This window comes from Anas acuta, chromosome 2, assembly GCF_963932015.1.
Source record: "Anas acuta chromosome 2, bAnaAcu1.1, whole genome shotgun sequence".
NCBI lineage: Eukaryota > Metazoa > Chordata > Aves > Anseriformes > Anatidae > Anas > Anas acuta.
In genome coordinates, this window is record NC_088980.1 from 98,352,021 (window position 1) to 98,378,142 (window position 26,122).

Consider the following 26,122-nt stretch of genomic DNA (forward strand, 5'->3'; position numbering starts at 1 on the left):
ATGCCTAAGTCATGGATATAACAGTTTGTCAGGATGCTTATTTTTCAGTCTTATGGTAGTAGCTTTTAAGTTTGCTTGGATTAAAATTACATGCAACAAAATTCTAAATTATTCTAAAAAAAATTCTAAATTTCTAAATTATTCTAAAGTCCGTAAATGAACCTCATCGTGCTTTATTTTTTTATTTTTCCTGAAAACTTCTAATTTTGACACAGTTTTGATACAGTTTCCCCAAATAATAAAACTGTACTCAACTGCACTATTAGAGCCGTGGTTATAAATCCAGCCAATGCCCATACTACACAGTGATTAACTAGGTTCTGAAACCGCATACGTCTCTACTGGTAGCAATAGCCTGCAAGGTGAAGCAATTGCTCATAACTATTGAGCGGATATCCCCATACATCACTGCATGAAGACATCAATCCTTTTCAAGGTTAAAAGGATATTTCTCAAGAGTAGGCATTGCAGCTGCTCACTGCAGCAACAATACCAGAATATTTTCAGTTTTTGAACAGCATTTGTTGCTGTTAGAATTTCTTAAGTTCAGGAGGATAGGCATTTTAAGTGTGTTAACCAGCAGGAAAAAAAAAAAAGTGGCATGTTTGCAGAATACATTGTTTTCTGGGCTTATCTTTTGTAAACTTCCTGAGTCTGCAAGAGCAGAAATCTGTTTGAGGGGACACACAAATGGCATGGCTGTCCCCTCCATCTACTTTACTTCTTTTAGTCTAATCCCCTATTTCAAAACGAAGTAAACTGTCTTTCTGTCTTTCTTGCTGTACATACCCCCTCCCCTCCTCCCCCCCCCCCCCTTTTTTTTTTCTGGCCAAATTATACTGCAAAATATGTAAATGTAGTAATTTTGTAAATGCTTTAATGCTTTTCTGATACAGATGCAAGTTCAGGATGGTTGTTTCCAGTTCTACTGCTGATGGGAGTGCCTGGCTGGGTATGGATTAGATCAGTTCTGGGGTTGTTCCTTGGTTATTGCTGAGATTTAATACACAGAAACTATTCGGGTATTGCATGAGCTACTGTTGTCTCCATTCTTAACAGAAAGGGAAACTGACTTCATAAATAAGATGTGTACATCTGAATGCAGATTCAGTTTCCAGTGTTGCCCAAAGTATTTTTGTGTGATCTTGGGTGAGTCACTTCATCTCAGATGTGGCTCTTTCCCTGTAAATCGGCAGTTTATTCTTCTGTTCTGGAGCTTTTTGTGGAGAACAAATCCATTAATATATGTAAGAAGCTCAGAAATTACATTGACAACAGCCATAAAAATCTAGACACATAACATTTTTTTTCTTCTGGATGAAGAACTGTAAAGTAACAGGATTTGGTCCATCCTTTCTTCTTTTCTGCTTTCATTTTTGTAGCTATTGTCTAGATACATTCTGTAACTTTGAAACAGAACTTGGCATTACCATAATTTTGAGAAAAAAACGTAAACCAAAAATAAATTATGTTGTTCATAGTGTTAAATTTGGCCAGAGTAGACTATTTCAAGCAGGGGTTCAGTTTCTTCACATTCAAAAACTGTACTATTTCTTACACAAGATCACGTACCCACTCTCAGATGCACAAGGAGCTTTCTTAGAATGTGCAAGGAAATCCATTTATTATTTTGACTTAAAATCAATTTAAACACAGTTCCTTTTAGAACATTAGTATTTTTCAGGCCATCTTTATGTCCTGGTGATCTTAATGGAATATCAGGAACTTTTAAAATTCACACAGATATTTGTTCACTTGCATTTGCAAATTATTGTTTTTTATAGAGTAATAATGCTATATTTTTAAAAATTCTTCTCTATAACTGATGAATTGTCCTTGATAGAGGAAGAGAGTACTCTGTCATAGGAATTACAGAGATGGACAACACCGCGTTGTACAGGCGCATTAACAATGCACTTTCCCAACTAACATGTCTAGAATCCAGCAAATTTAACACTTCTTTACAGAAATTAATGCTCTAAAAAATACCTTACTCTTATTTAATGTGTACAGTTAATATCAACTTTATCACACTTTTCATTTGGAAATATGTTTAGATCCCCAGCTGCCATAGTGCCTGTAGGTCTATTTTGGCAATATTTTGTGCTTCTGTAGAAGGCGTGTGGAAAACTTTTATGCAATTAGTTAATGTAAAGCCTTCAAAACTCGAAGGAAGCATTCTTCAGAGGTCTGTGGGTTAAGAGTTAAGTGATTAAGTTAAACCCAATGCATTGAAGACTAACTTTTCACTATTTATAGGTGCATGGATGATCAGGTAGATGTAGGTGTGTGCATACCAGGACAGGTATGCAAAATTTTCCCTGAAAAATGATTTTGTGTGACTGCACAGTGCCAGTGCATGTGAAGAGAATGGGATACTTAGCACAATCTGGTATTGATATAAGTGTTGAAAACCTCTCCAACCACAACAGTCAGCTGCGAAGAACATCTCAGATGACTTTCATATAACTTGTTCTTTGACGTAATTTTTAAGCATTTTGACATATATTGTAAAGACAAAATTTTCAAATTTGTGAGCATTAGGCATTAATATCTTTCTGATTCTGTATGTGCAAAGTACTTCATGATGTGCTGATATGTATATTGTACCTTCTTGGCAGGGAAAGTGCACTTGAGAGTGTAATCACAGTTTTGAAATTTATTTATTTCATGGCAATATTTTTAATTTAATTTTACTATTTTCTTTAATGTTCTATCTTCTATTAATTTCTTACCAGACTTGACACCTAGTGTAAGACATCTCCTTTGCTCTGTGTAGGTAAATAAATGTAGACATACATCTGTAGGTAAAAAAAAAAAAACAATCATATAATATGTGTTTTCACTTGGACTATAGGGTTAAAGTAAATACTTGTGAATCGCTAGCTATGGACTGTCTCAATTGGCAACAATTAACTATAGATTTTTTTTTTTAGCCATCAAGGAGAAAATCTGCTTGTATAGCAAGTCTCTGGAAGCCAAGATCAGATCATCTGTCTAATGCTCTTTTTCCTTTTAGCAGCCAATTTAAAAAATCAATATAAATATTTTTTAACCTAAAATAACCTGTGTATAACCATTCTGATCTAAGATTGAAATAGTTTACTGGAAGATATGTTTGCATGAATTTATTTTTCTTCTAACGAAATGACTGTAAGAATTGTATGTGGAGTAAGTAATAAATGGAAGGACCAGCTGCTGTGTGAAAGCTAATTGATATTATGAGCAGGAAAAAATGTCTGTGGTATTAATCTGGAGGCAAGAAAAGATGGTCAGTGGAAAAATGCATTCTGTGTTAATATTAAACTATACATTTCCACAGAGTGAAAGGGAAGAAAGGTTTTGTAATGAAATTAAATCTTTTCAGCCTACCACAACAATGCTGTTGTGTGTTCCTCTGAGAATTATGGTGCACCTAGTCGGCAGCAATGGCTCACCACTGGATAAATGCTTGTGAAATAATCTGCAAGTATCTTTTGCATTTATTGAAAAAAGGGCCTGCATGAGCAGGCTGGTTTTGGCAGAGAGGTCAGTGTTATGCATTGCATCTGAAAAAGTTTCAGTTGGCACATATAAAAGCTTTCACCTCTTACTGGAAAAAGTATTGGTAGAATAGTGAGGTGGAACTGGTAGAAATATGTTTTAGATCAACAGCATCTTGAAAGAGGCTCCTCAAGTTGCAGACATTTCTTAAAAATCTTGTCATTTTGGATTTTATTAATGTGTAAAACTGGCTGTTGCTTTTACCTAGAGAAAGCTATTTTTGTACTCAGGGATTTACACTTTTTGATGAAAATGTCTTAATGCCACCATATATTATAAAGTTGTTTTCATGTTGACTATGTTATAGTGAGGTATGTAACTTTGTGGAAATTGAATCATATAGTAGGATTAAATTGATAAAAATATTTTGAATGAAAATCTGCAGATCAGCTAAATTATCATTGTTTAAACAATTTGCTAGAATGAGATGATGCATCCCTAATCTGGAATACTCTTCTTCCATTTTCAGTAATCCACTAACATATCAGAGAGCCTGGGTAGTTGCTACTGCCAGTAGTAGTACTACCTCAGAACTTCTCAAGGAGACAACCATGTTGCTTGTGAGCCATCTTGACTTTTGCTGTCTCTTGGAACCCAAGAGTGCTATTAGTTCTATTCCTGGTGTGAATGCATTCAGTAGCATCTGAATCAGTAACATCTGAATATGAGAGCTGAGGATGTTCTTACGGCTCTCCTTGATTGTTTTGGTTTAATAGTCTCATTTTCTCCCCTTTTCCTGCATTTTTCAAATTGTGTTAAAAATTGCCTTGAACTACTGTCAGCGCTGTAATTGTGTTGGTAAGTAATCCATAAACCTTCAGTTGACCTTGCCACACTTCATTTCATCTACCCCCTTTCCTTCAGTCAGCTGTATGTGGTGATTTTGCTCAGGTTGACAGCTAAGCTCCACCGCAACAGCTCTCTCACTCCCCTCCTCAAAGGAAAAGGGGGAGAAAAATACAATGAAAAGGGCTCAAGGGTTGAGATAAGGGCAGGGAGATCACTCAACTATCATGATCACTCAATTATCATGATGGGCAAAACAGACTCAGAAGAGGGAGCTTAGTAAAATGTATTACCTATTACTAACAAGCTAGAGAAGTGAGAAACAAAGGAAAGAAACTAAAACCACCTTCCTGCCATCCACCTTCTTCCACCTCCTCCCCCTGAGCAGCACAGAAACAGGCGATGGGGCTGTGGTCAGTCTATAGCACTGTCTCCACCACTCCTCGGTCATTCTCTGCCTGTGCTCCACATGGGGTCCTTCCCACGGGATGCTGTCCTTCCAAAATTGATCCTGTATGGGCTTCCCACAGGCAGCAGCTCTTCAAGAGCTGCTCCCACATGGCTCTGTACCACGGGGTCCATCCCCCAGGAGCAAACTGCCCCAGCATGGGTCCCCCATGGGTGGCAGCTCCCCCCAGACCCCCTGCTCCTGTGTGGGCTCCTCTCCACAGGCTGCAGTGTGGAGATCTGCTCCATGTGGGACCCATGGGCTGCAGGGGGACAGCCTGCTCCACCAGGGACCTCTCCACAGGCTGCAGGGGAGCTTCTGCTCTGTGCCTGGAGCATCTCCTGCCCTCCTGCTACAGTGACCTTGGGGCTGCAGTGTTGGTTCTCACTCCTCCACTCCTCGCTCTCCCAGCTGCTGCGTCCAGCATTTTTTTTTTTGTTTTTTTTGTGTGTGTGTGTGTTTTTTTTTCTTTTTTCTTTTTTCTTTTCCTTGTCTTAAATATGCTCTCACAGAGGCACAAGCAGCATCGCTTATTGCTTTGGCTCCGGACTGCAGCAGGGCCCTCTTATGGGGCCTCATGGGGCAGCTGCTGGATTCTTCTTTCAGAAGTCACACCTATGCCCCCCCACTACCAAAAGCTTGCCATGTAAACTCACTACACTGTAGAACTCTGGTTTGGCTAAATTTTAGGAATGTGGTATTGAGGGTTTGATAGCTGTAGGCAGAAACAAAATGAGGACCTTGTGTGGGGCAGTAGATTAAATAATACACTGCATTATATGAGCATAATTGATAACTCACATAACTAAATTAACGTGGCAGGCAGGTTAGCTGACAATAATTGCCTCTCATGCTATATTAACTGGCTTTAGAACTCATCCACTGAGGATGAATGAAATATGAGGTAGTGGACTGATGCAGTGCATACTGTAAATGCTGAATTTTGCAAAAAGTACTTAAGAATGGTTGGGGAATCACTTCCTTTACACATTTTTATTTTTAAACAAATAAATACTGATTTTATGAGCATTTATATTTGCAAAGTCACTGCTAATTTATTTATGAAAAAAGCAAAATATAAGAGCTACAAACATTATCACTAAAATATATGACTGAATATTCAATAAATATTTTCTTGCTCTGTGCAGAGGCCTTAATTTGAATACTACTGCTGAGATCATAGATCAAATATACCCCAATGTGCTTGGCATACAATGGCATTACAATTTAAGGAGAAACTGAAAATTCTAACTGAGGTAAAAGCTTTCACTGATGCTTTTGGTTTTCTCAGGGGAACCTCTTTGAAGAGAGAAGAGAGATGGAGATTTAGGAGAAAAAAGTTCCTGTGAAGTATTTGCCTGTGCCAGCTTCTGCCTAGTAAGGTATGCAGGAAAATCTATAGCTTTAATGATATCAGAATTTTGCTTTTATTCTAACTGATGATAACCTGATATGAAATCTTATCATGCAGACATATGACTAAATAGCTATAGATAAAAGCACATTTCAACATTTTGAAAGTAAGAATGAGTCCTTTGATTTGACTTTAAAGAAATCAATTAAAAGTGCAAAAAATGGAATGTTAACTCTAAAATGGCAAAAGAAAAACTGAAGCATTAAAGATCCAAGTTTCTGATATATAAAAAATTCACACTTGCCTAATTTTGCAATATAATAGCAACACAATTTAAATTAAGGCATTTTGGTAAGTATAACCTGAGGTTATGTTGAAATGGATTTTAAAATGAGTTGGCTTCCTGTTGTAATCTTGTTTGATGTCATTAAACATTATTGTTTATGTTGATTAACATCAATTAAATATTGATGTGAGATGGAGAAGTGTTTTCTTTGGATGTTATCTCTACTGGTACACTCGCTGGTCAAGTAGGAAGTAGCAGAGTTTGAGAATGTCTTTTGAAAAGACCCCAGAAGCAATGAAGCCTGGCCCATAGCTCTTTCACACTTTGCATTTCTAAAAACATGTTTTCCTGCCAGTAGCTGGATGTGGAATGCACACTAGCCCTCTGACCCATCCTGACACACCAGGGATTTTTTTTGTGGTTGACGGTGCAAACAGACTCCCATCTGGAATTTTGGAGGTTTCAGCACTACACTGTGTTACTGCTTATTGTTATTATCTTCACCAAAATGAGCTAGCAATTTCTTCCTTTTAAAATCCCCCAAAGGCAATTTTGTTGACTGGAACTCTGTAATACCCTGTATAGCTAGCCATATGCAGTAATTAAAAAAAAATAAATATGTCACTAGTATAATAACTATAGAGACTTCAGAGAAATAGTACATTATAGTTGGGAGGCATGTCAAATTATCTGCATGTGACCTGAATATTTTCCAAAATAAATGATCTGTTGACTCAGACAAGTAGCTTATCAAATGCTGCTTCGGTTTGTTTTCTAGCACTTTGAATTGTGAAGGTTTATTATTTGGAATTTGGCTTTTGCATCTTCAGTTGCTATTGCTTCACTTTTGCCCCTATTTCAAAGCCATTAAGCGTACTTGTTGAAACGCATGGAGAGAAGTTTGTTTTAACTGTAGATCTAGACATATATCTGGTAGGTACATTTGATACTCCTTTGGACAATAGATATGTTGGGATGCTAATAAGTTAAAACAGGATAATTTACTATTGACCTGTGATTTTACATTCTGAGAATAAAAGATATTCGTAAACCAAGTGGCTTATGTAGAAATTATTTTACAGGCTGAGGTTTGCTTGTTTATTTATTTATTTATTTATTATTTTTTAATCTGTTTTGTACTTTGTTAGCTGAAATCCAGAAGGCTGAACCCAGCTATGAAGAGTTGTTGGCAAAACATATAATTTGTTTTATACATTATATAAAACATTTTATTGGTTGAAAAACAAATGGTTAAAAAAAAAAAACAAACCACCCTCGTGGCATTGAGGATCTTGTAGGAGGGGCATGGCAGGGGGCTTAAAATGCTGGATTTTGTCATTATCTCTTCCTCCTTGTAAGCTCTCTAATACTTCCCAATCCCTGCCTCAGAGTGACCTTTGCTGAGAGAGTTGGATGTCAGCCCTTTATAGAGCCTAAGAGTCAGAACACAGTAACAGCAGCCGAAAAATCTCCCATAAATCAGACAAGCCAGCAAATAAAAGAAGGGGGAGGATGGGGGAGAAGAAACTGGATATTTTTTGTTTGTTTAATTTTAGATTTATTTTTGTAGAGATTTTAGGTGTGTTAAAATATAAAGACAGAAGGCTTAGACCTAAATTTTAAAATTATTAAAGATTTTTTAAGACTAAATTTGGTCTTGGCATGTCTTCAGATAGACTTTTCCTACTGTTCTGTAAATCTGTGCCAGATACATATGGGCAGCATAATGGAAGTGGCATTTGGGTTAGTCCTAAAATTAGAAAGAATTCTGATTTAGACTTTGACTTTGTAATTTTTTATTTTTTAACTTAATATCCTCAATTTTGAAAGTAGATTGTAGTTGTTTTGTGTTGGTTTTACCGTGCTGGGCAGCTAAACACCACAACCGCTCTCTCACTCCCCCTCCTTAGATGAGGAGGGGAAGAAGTAAAGCAAAGAACAACTCATGGGTTGAGATAAGGATAATTTAATTAAAGGGAAATAATAATAATAATTAAAGAAAGATTATTATGAACTAAACAATTTAACTAAAGGGAAAAAAAAAAAAAGGAAAGGGGAAAAGGGAGGGGGAAAGGAAAAAAAGGGAAGAAAACAAACAAATAAAACAAATGAAGGCTATGTGAAAGTGCAGAGGAAAGAAATTACTCTCTACTTCCCACAAATGAGCAATGCTTGACCGCATCCTTGAAGCAGGGCTTCAACATACGTAGCCAGTGTTCGGGAGGAGGACCGATGTTTTCACAATGAGAGCCCACCCCTCCCCTCTTTTTCCTGTTTCCACCTTTTATTGCTGAGTGTGCCATCACATGGTATGGAATATCCCTTTGGTTGGTTTAGGTCAGCTGCCCTGGTGATGTTTCTCTTCTCACTTTTTGCCCACCCCCTAGGAGGGTTAGAGAGAGTCACAACGCTGTGCCAGCATTGCTCAGCAGTAGACACAACACTGGTGTGATACCACTGCTGTTCCAGCTACAAGTGCAGAGCACAGCACTTGCTGCTGCAGGGAAAGTTAACATTCCAGCCAGACCCAGTACAGTTTTCACTTCCATGAAGGCTGACTTTGTCACTAAGTTCTTCTGGAAATTGAGTGCCTGTATTGGGGCCTACAAATTTGTTTTTTCCAAAGGGTCGGTAAGAAGGTTTCCAACTTCAGTGAATTTTAGTTACAAGTACTGCTTTTTAAAATTCTTAAGACTTTTACTTAAAGTATTTTAACTTCCCTTTAAGTTAATGCCTGAACATTTAGAAGGATTTAGAAATACAATTCTCATACAGTTTTAGGTTGTTATTCAAATAAAACTTTCCACAACTGATTAAATATTAAACAGCATAGGTATTTAATAAAGAATAGATATTGCTATATAGGACCAGCATTATATGGGCAATAGTAAGAGTATGTTGACTGTTGATGGTACCTCATGTTTTGTTTGCATTTTCTCTTGTCAGCGTTGGTTGTATTCTCAGCATCGTATTTTCTGATGTTTTTAAAGGTCTTCAAGCCTTAGATAAGCTTTTGGGAGAATTGGATTAAGGAACACATACAGAAAATTTCTGCTGTATATAGGCATACATTTTCTCAATAATAGAAATGTGGGCTTTGAAAAATATCTGGGAAAGAGCTAAGCTACTGCAAAAGAAGTATGGCTATGAATCCAAATGTGTTTGACATAAATTAGGTAACTTTTTTAAAAATCCAAATTATTATTGTTCTCAACTAAAGCTTTCTGCCTGTGTTCTTATGCCAGATTATATTCAGATGAAGAGGGAATGATATGATTGCATAGAGTTCTTTTGTATTCATAGGATCATTTAGGTTGGAAGGGACAGAGTGTGTATGCAGGTTTTTAATTTATTTATTTTTTTTACTTAACTGAAATTTTCTGTGTTGCAACTTGTATGTATTGACTCTAATTCTGTCACCGTGCATGCATGAGGGGAGTTTGCTGCATCCATCTTATGCTCTACTTTCTGATAGGGTTTATTTGAAGAGAGAAGAGAGACACATGTATAAACTTCACCCCACACCCCTAGCAATCTCTATTTCAGTCTGAACTAACCCAGCTCTCTCAGAGTCTTCTCACAAACAGACTCCTAATCGTGGTCCAGACTCCTAACCATGTTGATGGACCTCTGCTGGACCTGCTATAGTACACCTATGTCTTTCGTGACTGGGAAGGCCAAAAGTGGACATGGTGCTCTAGATGCTGTCTCACAATTGCTTAATCAAGAGTAATTCCCTCGACCTGCTGGCTATATTCTTGCTAAGGCCGTTCAGTATGTGGTTAGTCCTCTTTGCTGCAAAGCCATGGAATAGATTCATGCTAAACTTCTTGTCCACCAAGACATCTAGGTCCTTTTCTTCAAAGATGCTGCCCAGACAGACATCCTCAGCCTGTTCTGTTATTTCCAGATGCGCAATTTTGCATTTGCCTATGTTGAACTTCATGAAGTTTCTATAGCATCACATTTGCTACACAAAACACGTAGAATTTTTTTTTTCAATGTGCAGGATATTCAGGGTCCCTGAAAGGTAACTCCCACCTTTCAGTATATTGACTGCTGCCGTCTATTTAGTATCATTCACAAGCTTGTTGAAAGTGCTTTCTGTCCTGTCACTGAGATTGTCAATAAAGAGGTTGTACAATGGCCTCAAACTTCAGACTTTGAGGATTGCCAGCTTGATGATAAGATTATTTAGTGCCTGTAGAAGGTTTTTTTTCTTTCTTTTTAAATAATGAGACACTTAGAAACTAAGTCTGAGGTTATTTTGGGTTGTGTCTTTTGAACGTGTACATGAAAATAACTTGAGTAAAGTTACTATAATATTTTGCAATTATTTAACCCTCATTTGAAATTTAAAACATACAAAATACACTGCATTACTACTTGACTCAGGCGATTTTATTAGCTCCGTAGGCCAATATATTATCTTAAAACATTTATGCATGATACGATCTCTCACTGGTCCAAACAAGGGGCAAATTATTTTGAATATACACAGGATTGGGGGTGGTTGGGGACAGCAAAGCTGTCTTCAAATTTATCACTGTCACTGCATCACAGTGAGGCCCTAGAGAATGTATTGCACTTGTTTGGTGACTTTTTTTGTGATTTTTTTTGTGATTTTTTTTAAGCTATTGAAAAAACAGTAATCCACACAAAATGCAAATAAAACTCAGAACTCTCGTCAAACATTTATTTCCCTTTGATCCTCTGATAACCTTGAGGACATCTGAGTGTGATTTACTTGTGATTTAAAAGATAAAAAGGCTTACCTAGTGATAATCAAGGTATTGGGGTCATCACATGACCAGGTGATTATATTTACCGTAACCTTTGTTTGCATACATAAATTTATGGTCTTGAAAGAGGTGATTTTGTTAAGAACTATAGCTAGGTTTAGCATCATTCTGAGTCTCTGGATATTTCATATTTGCTTCTACGTACGATAGACACTTTTTAATTCTTTGTTTCAGGACTCCAGTCTGGAAAGAATGACACTGATTCTTAGTAGAGATATATGATTGAAGCATTACATGAAGTGAAAAGGTTGTAGAAATATGCAACAGAAATGTTGCTGTTGGTATAAAGGAAGTATGAATGGGAATGTTTGAGTGTGAAAGCACCAGAATAAACAGTGAAAGAAGGGATGGATAAAAGAATGAGATGTATCAATGGGATTTAGATCAGTATTTTTATAAGATTAAAGAACATCTGCATGCGATTTTTCAGTAACATTCAATTTAGGGACACACAAGACAGCCTAAAACGAAGGGCAGCCTAGAGCTAGCTGAGGAAACACAAAGGGTGAAGACATTAGCAGTATATGGTTCAGTGACTCAGAGGTGGCACAGGATTATGAGGCAAAAGTTCTCGGTCACTATGAAGTCATAAACTATATAAAAGTTTCATCCAAAACCTATCAGGTTGCCAGTCCATGAAGGACCCAGTAAGAATTCAGTAGCTGCTGTTCCACGAAACTGCATGTCACACACCACAAGCCATCCTGCATGGACTATTGGGGTCTTCTGTTTATTTGGCTATTAGAAAACTAGTGTGTGAGTGGAATGTCTCTTAAATTAAAATCATCTGTATATAATCTACTATCCTGTATAATCTTGCACCAAAGTGTAATTTGTTAGTTGAGCTTTGCATGTTTCAATGCTATGCACACGTAAAGGTAAAGCAAAAGCTAACAAAAGCAGTACCTGGAAAACTTCAGATGCATTTTTCTCTTTGAAAGTGGAAGAGGAGAAAGAAAGGTATCCATCAGGTGGGTAGCAGCAACCTCTGCTGGTGCAGTCTAAAGAGGTTATGGCATGTAATGATGTGTATAAAGAATACAGTAGCATTTTTATACAGGAACTTAAAGGTTTTAGTAGTAAACCTTGTGTTTATTTTTAAAACCCTCAATGTTAGCGTAATGTCCAGAGGAAATGGTAAAAATAGAACAAACCTACCTATCATTTTCAAACATTCTGACAATATCAAAAAAGCTAAAAACTATTGCTACAGTTAAATGTGGAAGAACAATATTTTACTTAAAACTACTTAATTTTAACACTGTTGGTGTTTCTGTTAAAAGTGACTACAAATGTATATGCAATGAATGCTGCAACTTGTTGTAAGTTATGTATTTGGCTCTGCTGTTTGGTGAGGTTTTTGTCCCTTGAAATAATCCTTAGCTTATACCTTGGGAAAGAAATAGGGGACACTTTGCATATTATGATAGAGACCCTGTGAAGTACGGATGTGGGTGGTGATTTCTTTTTTCTGTTTCCTGACCGTCCTGCAGTAAACTCTAAAGCACAGACAAATTTTATTGATACTCTTGGTCTGTACAGTATGTCTTTAAGAAATCTAAGAGCCTGTTTGTCTTCTTTAGCTCCTAGATCCAGTATCTCATGCATGTTTTTATAAATCAGTACTTATTTATATATATATAAATATAAATATACATATAAGGCAGTTAGGTCAGTGCTGAGTTAAGAAAGAAGTGATTCACCAAGTTTTTTCATCTGTTTTTGGTTGTTTGCTGGCTGCTGCTCTTCCATTTACCTTCCCACTGTTCTACTTAGTGCTCCATTAATATCCCAGCTGTTCTGCTTCTTCAGTCCTTAAGATGTGTGACAGGAAAAAATAGAGCTTGTCTAGAAATCAACAGAATAGACTTCCTGGCAAGAAAAAGAAATAATGCTGTGGAAACCATAAGTGAAGCCCTCATGGAGACAATTAGCAAATCCATAAAACCTACCATTCAGAAATGAACAGGCTATTTTGAAGCATTTCAAAGAATGCTGTTGTATTTTGGTCACCAACAAACAAATTTTGTGACCCTTACTATGTGTTTCATTTTACTACATGAACACTTCAACTGGGAGAAGGAGCATTTATTCAGTGAACTACTACATGAGAAAATAAAACAACAAAATTTCTCTCTGTAGTTTTATGTACTCATGTTGGTTCATAAACTAATCAAAATGTATTGTGGTAAACTAAAGAGTGTATTTATTTATTTATTTTATCAACCCTGTTTAGAAACTAAGAAAACTTAAAGCTTGAACTTGGTCCTGCAAGAGCTGTGTATTCTAGCTTATTTGGCAGCCCTGTTAGTTGCCCGTCTAATGCAAGCGAAGTGACAAACCAGTTGTCTGAAGTCATTGTTTTGAAAGGCAATCAACCTAACAAATACTCCTGCCGTGAGTCTGGGACATGCAGATGCAATAGTTCTCAAGGAGTTTTTTTTCACCTGGTTAGCTGTCCCTGCTGACAGAAGAATGGGAGTGAAGACAGCTCCTAATCCATATTTTTTGATTCATACCACATAATGACTAAAAACAAACAAAATTTGATCAGTGCTATTTCTTAATAGTATAGATAAACACTGATGAATGTGATGGTAGTACAGATGGTAGCACATCTGGAAAACTTGTCCCCATTGCTTATTTAGTGATCTTTTCTTTTTCTAACTTGCAGCAGTGATTGGTATGGTATATTGAGGAATGCATAATAATGACCTTTATCTTAAAATACTTTGAAGATTCATTCAAGCATTTGATGAACATTTGATTTCATAACACTTGATTTCTAGGTACAGGTAAAAAGGAACATCTTGCAACACATTTTAAATCAGAGCAGTCTTTAAATTGCCTTTAATCTGAAAGTCCCTTGACCAGTTTCTTCTAACCTTTCCAAAAGCTTGTTTTTATTGTTGAAAGAATGAATCTGACAGTTCTGGCCAAAGTGGTGTGTTCCAATGAGTTTCTGTTAAAAACAACAACAACACAATCAAACAACAATAACAACAAAAACAGCAAAAAACAAAACAACAACAACAACAAAAAAACAGCTGTAAAGTATATTGTTGCATCCACAAAATTATAGTGAAACAGTAGAGGCCACTTCTCTATTTGGTTTGGTAAGAATCATGGTAAAATGGAGAGTCCTCAGACAGAAACAGGAGGATTTTTAGTGTTAAGTTATATATCACAGATGTGATAGGTCATAGGTGATATAAAAAAAAATAAAAAATAAAATAAATTGTGTGGTGCATTGAGATGAGAAAAAAAAATCCCTATTTCAAAATAAGGAAACGGTACCTATTAATGGTATTTATTACCTTTACAGGAAAATAGACCACTGCATTTCCCCTGAATCTTATGCTTGTATTAATATTTTTTTCCACTGACTGAGAATCCATACATAGCCATTGATCTGAGGTGAGTCTATTTTTTGTTACAGTGAGTGTCTCAAAGAACACTCAAAGGACAATATCCTTCAACAGCCTGGCTTGAATTCAGTGTTAAGCCTGCTTTGAGCAGGAGACTGAACAAGGGATTTCCTGTGGCCTTTTCAACCTGAACTGTATAATTCTAAAAATTATTTTTAGAAAAGGTTTTATTAAGAGCAAAACTGAACTATTTAACTTTTTGTTTAAAAGATCCTTAGAAAGAGTAGATAAGAAAAGCCAATGGGTTTGTTGAATAACTTTTATTCTGTCCCATCTCCTTTGTCTGGACCTACCTGTGAGGTTTAATGTCTTTTGTGTTGCAGCAAGCCTGTGTGCTCTTCTTTTGTGTAGTCCACCAAGAAGGCCTGGTTGTGTGTTTCGTTCCTGTTCCTCTCAGAAACATCTGAATCTCTTTACTATGCAGAGGGCTTTTTCCCTTCTTGGTCTCATTTTCTGCCTCTTTCCATCAAAAACTCTGCATGCCTTATTCTGAGCTAAAAAGCTGTTATCCGTCAGTGTACTCTCTAGAGCAGAAGTAATCAGCTCCTCCTTCCAGAGGAGTCTTTGTGAGCTTGTCAGTCCTATTTTGAGGGAATAGTAGTTTCAAGCTGAGAAAGAAAACAGATGCTGTCCATTTTATTGATTCCTCACTGGTGTTTCTATACTCTAAAGGCAGATGTCTTAATTAAAGGTTACAGTTTTTCCATATATAGGAAGCTTTATTTGTCTTTTATAGCATTTGTTAAAATGCACAACATATAAGTCATATATCATAAGAGTGTTAAAAACTCTTCAAATGTCACATGAGATGTAGAGAAAAAGCTTGATATTAAGTGAAGTATTGTAATACAGATGGCCATCTCTAAAGATGCCTCATTTCTAGCAGTATATGACACGGATTATGCTGTTTCATCCAATCTCATCTCTATTACCCCATATACAGCCAAGGTTTCTTTTGTAACTGGCTTCAAGATGTTCTCTGCATCTCAGCTGGCAAGCAAACATGGTTTTGATTGCAAGAGATGTGGCAGGAGGGAAAAGCATGCGCTTGCAAAAGGTCCTTTCATTTTAATATGTTGTTGTGACTACTCCTGACTGGATAGAAGAATCCAGCTAATCCCAACAGAAAGGCAGAGCCCATGCTGAGAAACTGAGTAGGCATCCAGGGGAATGCAGTACCTTATGGCTTTTCTCCCTGAATAATTTACCATTTTTTTTCCTCTGTGCTGCAGAAGTATCTTAATACATCCATCTGTTCTCTCTCTAGCGCTGCAGATGGTGACTTGTGTTATGAGTATGCAGCTGAGTATGCATTGAGTATGATCTGGTGTATGTGTCATGAACTGGTGTGGATTATGCTTTGGTGTCCAGAAGAAATTGTTTCACAGTTGTATTGCTGTTTTGTTTTTAGTCTTGTTGAGATAGAGGTAGTGTAAAAGTCAAATAAGATTTTTGAAAAACAAGTGAAGAGATAGAAAAATAGTTTAAGATTATGAACTTCATTACAATATTTTACTTCTGTCTTTTGTAGATACAGGCAGACAGGTACTGGAAGACTGCAATTTTCAAATGGACTTTGAGCACGTTGGGGAAGTGATGTCCTGAAGGGTTTGTGGTGTGTCATTGTTCAGTTATCTCTACTCCAGTTCTGAAAGGAGGAAAGTTTAGACTTCTCAAACTGCTTAATTACATCCTATAAGTAAACAGATGTTGTCTTAATAGATTCTGGGAAGGACTCTGTGCCCATTCAGTCATACGAATTTATTGTTCATTTGTGTCTTGAGAAAGTCACTGGACTGGGAGTTGTTTTTAGGGTGTTTTTGTAAGGCTAATGTAAACTTTTTTTTTTTTGTTACCTTTTTATCAGTAGGCTGGAAAAAAACAGAACAGGTGGATAAGAAATACAGTAATGTGAAAAGTAGCATGATAATTCCCTTGTAAATCAGTCATGTAAATGCAGGATGATTGGCCATCTCATATTGGTTGGGCTGAGTTGTCTAAATTGAAACTGTGGTTTTGTCCCTTTTCTGATACAGTGTTTAGGTTCCCTCATATACTGCTTTTTGGGTGCTCCTAACTCCAATGAGGGTTTGAAACTAATGTAATTTTAACAATGAAATTTGTTGGAGTAAATGCCTACCTTCTAAAAATTGTTGTGTGAAATGGTACTTATGTGTGTCCAAGAAGGAGTGAAAAAGGGGCATGTTCATGTCTATTCATGAAAGTCATTGCATTGTTTTCATAGCAAAATGAAATGGCTTTCAATATCTTGACATAAATATTATTGTTATAGTGAGGAATTATCAATAACAATACTATGTCCATACTATTTTTACTGCTTCAGTCAAGCACACGGTAAGTTAAGTCAAGACCACTCTGTTATGTAAAATGATGTACTGTAATAAAACCCATAAAATTGCTAGAGATTGTTTGCTTTATAATTGGCTTTGGACCATTTCCTAAGAGCATAATTGCCTCTGTAGAATCATAGAAGTGGGCAGCTGGGGAGACTTCAGAAAGTGTTGTTTCCCTCCCTTGGCTTGGGACAAGTAAAATAAAATCAAGGAGAAGCAGAACGAAGTTGTGAAAAAAAGACTGAAAAACCTACCAGTAATGGTCATTTACCTCATCATAACCTACCATGAGTATATGTTGTTAACATGGATTTTAAACCCATGTTACTCCAGGAGGAGACGCTTGTGATCTGTAGTAAAGAACGGGAGACAAAAAAAAAAAGTCTCGTCTTGCAAGTGTCTACCAATTTCTTTTTGACAGGGAAGTAAAGTACAATTATTTTTTTAATAATCTTGGCAGAGGTAGGAGGAATAGAGTTTGTACATAGTCTGTTAAATCTTGATAATATTGCAAGGCTGAACAGGCCAGCTTCTCTTCATGATAACCACTGGCAGAAGTGATATTGTGTTTGATGTGGAACAGAGCCATTATCCTTGGGAGGTTATGTGTGCTGGTAGGGAAGGATGGAGAGATAAAAGGAGGGCAGAGGAGAAGAGTAATTCTAGAAAGAAGAACAAGTCTGATTGTGGAAGTATAGTTTGATCTTGGTGTAGTTGTGGAATACCTTTTTTTAATTCTTAGGTTGAATTGAGATGGTTATGTGCAGGATGTTCATATCCTCTTTTCTAAAAAAAATAAAAATAAAAAATAAAAAATACCAAGAATGGGAAATAAAGAAGTAAATTGAATCAGCAATTAATTTAGTAACTTTTCCTTTCTGATGATGAGAGCATCTTTTACTGGCAGTCCACCATTTAGAAAACCACTCAGCACTGTGTGTATTATGTACAACCTTAGAGACTGGAAAGTAGAGGAGTGAATTAAATGTTTTTTTTTTTTTTTTTTTTTTTTTAAAATGTTTGTAGACCGTTGTTATTGCTGCTCCTTGGTAATGATGCTGCAGAAGTGAGGCAGGCATATCATAACCAAGTAACATTCTTAAATAAGGGAAATTATCTGAGACTGTATAAGATCTAATATCAACTATAAGGATAATATTGACTTAGGTATTGATTTAAGTCTATTGGAAAACTAACAAGAATGGAAAATAATTACAGAAGACACCAACTAAAGCTATTGAAAGCAGATGAGACCATATTCCTACTTCATTAATTCTGTGCTTTCTACCTCCAGCCCAGCTGCAAGCTGCCCCCGTAGCTCCCAAGGACTGTAACTCACTTCAACCTTAACATAAAGATCTCATTAGCAGCATTTTAAAAGAAGATGTTGTTAGAAATACTAACATTTTCACTTTCAAACTTTCATTTTCAGATCTTTTTTTTTTCTTTTTTCTTTTTTTTTTTTTTTCAAATTTTCTTTAAATCATAATTTGTTTCTGTGTTTAAATTGTATTTTGGTTTGGAAAGACTGTTGTCACTGGTCACGGACTCTGAAGGCAAGAGCAAGGTGTGCCAAACTGTCAGAGTTGCATTAATAATGATTAAAGATGTTGATACCCAACTTAGGGCCTCGTTCAAAGAAGGGAAGAGATGCATACTTCCATCTTGGAAGGTCAAAGGGATAACTAGGATGATTCCTGGTACACAGCAGACAAAAAAAAAATATTAAAGGGATGGCAAAATAATGGTATACATGACGACTAGTGCGGGGTTTGGTTTCTGAAAAACTGTAAGAAAAATATTCAAGACAAATTCTTCCTTTAGGGATAATTGGTTCTGCTTCAGGGCAGGAGAGTGACCTAGGTCCAGGGGCTATTTCTAGTCCTGTCTAGTTTAATAGAATGCCCAAAACTTTATAATATAGTAAGTCCAAAAGGTCATGGGGAAAAAATAAAAGTTCAGTAAGTTTTTTTTGTTTGTTTGTTTGTTTGTTTTGTTTATTTGCTTGTTAGGCTTTGAATAGCCCAGTAATGCATTTGAATGCAGACTTTTTCTGTCTCTTTAAAAGTAACAGGTGTTTTTCAAGCTTTCACACTTGCACTAAAATTCTTGAATAAGGCAAGCCTTGAAACTTCCAGGCTGATTTAAATGAGAGATTTCCTTAGAAGGACTTGTTAAAGCAGTAGAAACATTCTCTCATACTTCATCTATACGCATTACTCAGCAGACAACTAGGCCAAACTTTTGCAGTATATGCAAAAGTCTTTTTATCTCTGTATTTAAAGTTCATTTTGTTGCTGAAGTCAAAGTAACCACACTGATTCACGGGAACAAATTACTTGATTATTCTTCCCCTAAGCTGGCCTTCCTTGTGTAATTATTGGTTTTCACTGTAGCAAGAGAAGAATTTCTTTACTTTTGTTCTGAATAGTTTCTCTTAAAAAATTTCATTTCTCTTTGATTCTATCTTCATGGCTCTGTCATCTCAGTTATCTGTCAGATTGTACCTGACAAAGATGCCTTGGATTTTTACGTGCTGTCTGCATACACTTTGCATTTTCCAGGTTGTCTAAATGTTTGCCTTGTCTCAGGCCTATCCATGGAGGCTATGTCATGATACCTCTGTGGTAAACATATTCTGTCTCTTCTTCCTTTCATCCTGACTATGCTACTTACCTTCATGTTTAACACCCTTTTTAAGGAAAGCAGTGAGGCCTTCCAACCCTGATGGTAGGGGTAGCTGCAGAAAGACCAAAAGCTCCTAGGGATTTTGCCTAAGCTGATGACAATCTTTTCTTGTAGCATCAGTGGCTGTGGCTGAAAGGGAAAGGTCTTGTAGATGCCATTTGTTACCTGTGTGTGTGATTACCTACCCTGACAGGAGGAGGAATTCACTGTGTTAAATGTCTTGCTGTGTTATGAAAAATAAAAATAAAATAAAAATAAAAAAGGAAAAGTGATTGTGGACCACAAGAAGAGATAGCTTTCTCATGTGTAGACTTGATTTACAAATGGAAAGACTTTGTCCACTTTGGGAGTTGACACAGAGAGGGGCTTTGTAGCCAAAATCTCCACTGTGGTTGTGGTGATACTCTGTAGCTCAAAAAGCAATTCTTTCATTCAAAAAACATCTGTTTAGAGCTATTCATGGGAAGTTTGATATGAACAGAAGTTTGCTTTGTACCAGCAAGAAATACAGCTACGCTGGAGTATGTTGTTATTTAACCTTTAATGGTCATTTGTCTTTGCTATCCCATGGAATGGCTGTTGCTCCCGAGAAGTTTCCCTCAATGGCAGTTCAGTAGTGCCAACCTAGCAAGGTTTAATACTGTAGTCAGTGTATTAGTAACAGGATCATTCAGCTGATAAGATATACTTGAAACTTCTCTGTTCCATTTTCAAAATAGAAAATGCAAAGATGTGTATTGTGTGTGTGTTTAAACAGCAAAGGTTATGAGGAGTGGCTGAGGGAATTGGGGTGGTTCAGTCTTCAGAAAAGGAGGCTGAGGGGAGATGTCATTGCTCTCTAAAACTAATTGATAGAAAGTCACCATGAGGAGGTTGTCAGTCTCTTTTCTCAGGTAACAAGTGATAGGACACAAGGAAATGGTCTCAAGTTGTGTCAGGCCAGGTTTAGGTTGGGTATTATCAGAATGGATTGCTGAGGGAAGTGGGATATGGATCCCTGGAAGTATTTAAGAGAAGTGTAGATGTTGCACTAAGGGGCATGTGGGGATAATGGGACTTGGTAGTTCAGGTTGATGGTCGGACATGATGACCTTGAAGCTCTTTTCCAACTTAGATGGTTCTGTGACTCGTTATGTATGAAAGCACTGTGGCATTCATTGGCTTCTTCAGGTTCTCATACTATAGTTGAAATAAATTCTAAACTCGGGAAAGTTTTTCTTTGTTTAAAATGATTCATTAAGAAGGAAAAAAAAAAGTCTATTACAAACCTAAATGGGGAGATGAAGGGAGACATTTCTGAATGCAAATCAAATTTCTGCTGCTGATATTTGTTATGGAACCACAACTCAGCTTTAACTATAGATGCACAATGAGTGTCTGTAATAGTGATGCATATGTAATAACAATGAGGTTGTTTGAAATGAGATTTAGTGCAGCTGAGAGATTTAACCTTGCAATGCAGACAGTTTCTAAAGGGTCTAGGGTAATGGTGCTTATAAAAGCTTCTGGACAATAATGGACACACTGGGCAAGAACATAACTAGCTGAAAGAAAATAATGTAATTCCATCTCCTGCCTAGCTGCTGTATTTGCTTAAATGGATAATTTCTGCCAAAGGCTTTAACTGTTGGCAACAGAAATCAAGTAGATTCTAGGGAATCCTGCAATACCTCATAAAAATAAATATTTAAAGTCAATGGCAAGTAGACTTGCAAAGCTGAAAAAGAGATTGCAATAGTAACCAGCCACACAATAAATATTATTTACTAGGTTTAATATTTTGATTGCTCTTGAATAATCAACTCTGAAGCAACCACACCACTGGAGCTGTTAGGAGTCCTTTTAGTTGGCAATGGTTTTCGTGCCGTAATGTAATTGATAGGCTCCTGTGTGAGAAAGCACTAGGCAGCCAAATAAACAATATGTCCTTCTGACTATTTGGGAATAATGTAATGTTCAGAAATATTGATCCCATGTGCCAGCTAAAGCCATAATGAGGCTAATACCAAATGAACCAAAAGCTGCTTCAACATATCTCATCTATTATCTAAAGAATTGTAAAGTAAGTAACATATTGACCTTGTTGTGACACACTAAAAATTAATGCTGTCAGTGCTGCTTAGTATTTTCAAATGGCTGCTCTTCATGGAGGAAAAAAATAAAATAAAATTAGCTTGTCCACCATTTGTTTAATGTTATTTTATTTTTCAGTTTTAGATGGGAATACTCAGTAATACCACAGTGAAGTCATCTGAAACAAGGATGGCAATAGCATGTTGCTGAGTGATTTTTTTTCTATTACAAAGTATTTGGCATGTTCTGGTTTGCTACTGGTCCCCTTGTCCCTTTCTCTCCCACCTCCAGTTAATCCCAGAAATATGCAAACACTTTCCCTATGGCAGTGTTCTAGGCTTAGTGAAAGAGACTGCCAGGAAATAATGCAGTGCCAATTGTCTGAGTTCCCTGAACACTATTAAAATCTCTCCCACTGAAGGAACTCTTCATTTTGATTGAATTTATTTTCACTTATGGAGAGATTATTCCATGCTAATCAAGGATTAAAAAAAGCGAACTGGAGAGGATAATGTAGAATGACTGCTTAAATCCTGAAAAAGATTAAAAAAACCCTCCGTGAAACAAGTACATGAAAATAAAATATATCATCATCTGTATATTCGCTGTGCAAAAATAAATAAATAAAATCCAACAGACCTAGTAAAGTGTAACTTTTTTAAAAACAAAAATCAAGTATTTTCAAAAAAATAAACAGATGGATAATCTGGTAATGGACATTATTCTAGACTCATTGCATTGATTGTGAGTGATTGGGACATACTAGTATTATTCTGAGTCTTGCATTAATACTGAATGATGCAAAGAATCTTTAATTATGACTTTGCTAATAAAGAAGAGTGCAAGACACAGTCCTTGAGTACCAGTATTTACACTGTTCAGCAACACGTACTTTGGTTCCTGCTGATGAACCATCTCTCAGCTGTTGGCTGGGCATGAGGGATTTGTTGACCATGAAGGATTTGTTCCTGGCGGGAAGCTGGGATGTGTCGGGGTTATTTTGAGTAGAGGAAGTCACTGCAGACACATGGGTGTGAACTGAGCTGTGCTGTGCTGCTTGGTTCCTAAGGCAAGAGGAGTCTGTAGCCTGTTTTGTTTAATAGTGTAGCATTAACTTTGCGTGTTACAGGATTTTCTCTACAAGCCTTTTAAAAGCTTTTTGGAATTAAATTATAAAGCAAAAATATTTCTTACAGCTTTTGTGTAAACGTTTAGTAAATTGTATGTAGAAAGATAACATAGCAGTGCTAAGATAATACTCAGATTTTCAAAGCATTTTTACTTTGGACTATGTCTTTTTGCTTTTAAACTTGGCTAGGACTGAGACTAATTTTATTTAAAAATAATTCCTTATTTGATTCTTTAAAAGACCCTTGATTCCTTGCCGCTGTTAATCCTCTTTTCCCTATCCTTGCATAGCCCCATCTTTATGAAAAGGCACCTCCAGTGTTATTATACAATAATGCACATGTGCCAGGCCATACAGACTGAACTAATGAGACTGAGATGATGAGACGGACAACATCAGTCAATGTTTGGGTTCAGATTACAAAGCTCTTCATGAAGTTTTTTCCTTTTTTAAGTTAGTATTTGCACTCAGGCAAGAGCTGTTACCATTTTTAGCAGTGGCTGACTTCTCCCATAATGAACTGCATCCTTTGAATTGGCCATGATCATAAACCATCACTAAAATGAAAGTTCAGAAAACTGCCTCTGAAGTTGCACAGCTATGAGCAGTTTTTCTTGTCAATATCATTAATAAGAAAAATAATGCAGAGCCAAGCTGGCATGCAGCATTACCTTCAAATATTAAATCACTAATTGGTAGATTTTGAGAATATACCTTATCACCTCTGCAGTTTGCTTGACTTGCAAGCAGACATAGCTCAGCATCTGCAGCAGAACAAACCTCTAACAAATGGAACACATTAAAGCCTTCCTACCTCATTGGCTTCCTATTAGAGCTTGTAATTCTGCTTCTCTTTAGTCCTGTCAATTTCTGGCATGGTTTCAATGGTGGGTTTTTCAGCTGGATGTGTTTGCACAGAACTGAGTTGCTAAAACTAGTTCTGCATGATAGAAATAGATTATCCGGAGTCTTGTCTCCAGTAGCTTTGATATGGCTGTTTTGGCCATATCCAGAATTTTATCTGCATTATTTAATACACGACACACACAAGCGCATAATTAGGCTTAAATTTTATATTTTTAATACTTAGGGTTTTCATTAAACTGAACAATAAAATCCTTGGTGTTTAATTTGTACTGGTGATTCTGTGCCTGTAGTGGGATCTCCAAAGAATTGTTTCTCCAAAGAATTCAGTGATGTGATACCAAACATAGTAAAACAGAGAATAACTGCATGACTGCAGCAGATTTTTTAGCCCAAGATTGAGAAAAGCAGATTGATATTCTGCTTTGTAGGGAGACCTTGGAATAAAAATTTTTACAATAGCTTTTTAATAAGATTCCCATATCTCTGTTTGTGTGTTCTCTTTATTTATTTATTTATTTTTCAAAGTGTTTTCTGTTGCAATAGTTGTTGTAATTGTTGCAGGAAGTCAGGTAGATGACTTGAACAATCTTTGTGTGAATTTACTGTCAGGTAAGATGTTAACTAGTTGCGAAATAAAGTCTACTACTTTTAAACTGGGCTTTATTTGTCATTTTGGGTTAAAATTGATGTAGGTGTTCTGGCCAGTTATTTTTCTGAATTAATACATCTCTAGAAGGATTATAATGCTTACTCCAGCTGAACCAGCAAGATGCTTCTAGACAACTTTCTAGGAAGCTGAGCTCCTATATAGTAACTTTCCTATCTTAATGGCAGCGGTTCTATACTGATTATTCTGTTATAATTTAGCAAAGAAACATGCCATAACGGTAGCAAGTGACTGTCCACTGCATCTCTGGCTGAGAAGCATTCCTCAATATGCATGCAAAAGCAGGGATTACGTTAAATGAAGTGATAGAATACCCTAACAGCTCTATCATAATTTAGAGAGAGATGGGACAGGTCTTAAAGGTTTGTTGGATGGTTGCATTTTTTTAAATATATATATATTGCATATAATTCAAGTTATACTGAAAAATTATAATTGTCTGACAAATCTTCAGGAACATACCAAATGAAAAATTTAAACCTGATTTCTTCTTGAGCTGATGCTACTGGATAAGAGCTATGTATTGTTAGTACTGGTAATGCAGGAGTCAAAAGTCATCTTATGAGTGCATGAGGCCATCTTTTCTGTTCAAATACAAAACATATTTCAAGAGTTGTCATGAGGAAAAGAACTGTGGATCTTTTTTTTTTGTTTTTTTTCCTCTGCTTTTCCAAACTTATCACTCATCTTTAAAATTAAGTATGTTAGGCTCACTCTACAGGGAGAGGGAACCAAGTCTGATAACCTACTATAATAGGGCAGCTTTTTATTTTTTTTTCCCTAGAGATCCTAAATTTTACTTCTGTAACAGTTGTAAATTTTTAATGATTCTGCAAATCGGGTCTTAATATTTAGAGTTCAAGACTGAGATGGGAAGACACTTGTCCAATTGCTAGGTTACTAGACTGAAACAAACAAACCACTTTTTAGGATTTAGACCATTTCTTTATTGAATTTCACAATTTAAACTATGGTATTAGGCACCTGTCTCTGAGCAATGATATATGAAACATTTAGTTCTTTTTCATAGAAATAAGCGATAAGATGGTAAGAAGTTCAGAAAATTTCATTTTCATCAAGAAAACAGCATTTGTAATATTTCAGAGTCTATTGAAAGCAGGCTGAAAATAAAGTGTCAGTCCTTATATATATATATATATATATATATTTTTTTTTTTTTTGGGGGGGGGGGATTGGTTATATATATATTTTATTTTTTTTTGGGGGGGGGAGGGGGGAATTACATTGCTGTTTTGCTAGGTTATTCTTTGCTGAATTACTCTTTAACTCAAGTAGAGCAGAGCAGAAAAGTTTCTGTGTGTAGTTAAATGCTTGACTCTATTCCTATCCAAAGAGAATTGTCCAAAAGTGGGGAGTGTTTTAGTCTTGGCATTACACTTTGTTTTCTGTTGAAGGCCTTTCTTAGGATGAAACGTGCTGAGTAGGTGGTGTTTCTTCAACCATATTCTCAGCAGGGTGGTTTCACTTGATTCTAACAAATACCTCACTGAAAGTGGAAGTTCTACTTCCAATTTAAGGTGTAGGACGAAGCAAGCAATGTTTTTACTGCCATAAGGAGTATCTACATTTTTTCTGCTAATTGCAGTGTATCTGCTTTTCATTGAACTACACATATATAAACTTTTTTTTGTTTTGTTACAGTGGAGTCAATAGACAGTGTCTCCCATCACCCATAG

At 36.4% G+C, this 26,122-nt stretch overlaps 1 long non-coding RNA gene across 2 annotated transcripts in view; it reads left to right on the top strand.

Annotated features, from left to right (window-relative positions):
* The window catches only part of LOC137850877 (uncharacterized), a 116,164-nt gene that overhangs the window by 69,666 nt on the left and 20,376 nt on the right, over positions 1-26,122 (top strand). For both annotated transcript variants that reach the window (XR_011092865.1, XR_011092867.1), the window contains exon 9: positions 6,069-6,159. This is a non-coding gene — a long non-coding RNA (uncharacterized lncRNA). The remainder of the gene's footprint in view (positions 1-6,068; positions 6,160-26,122) is intronic.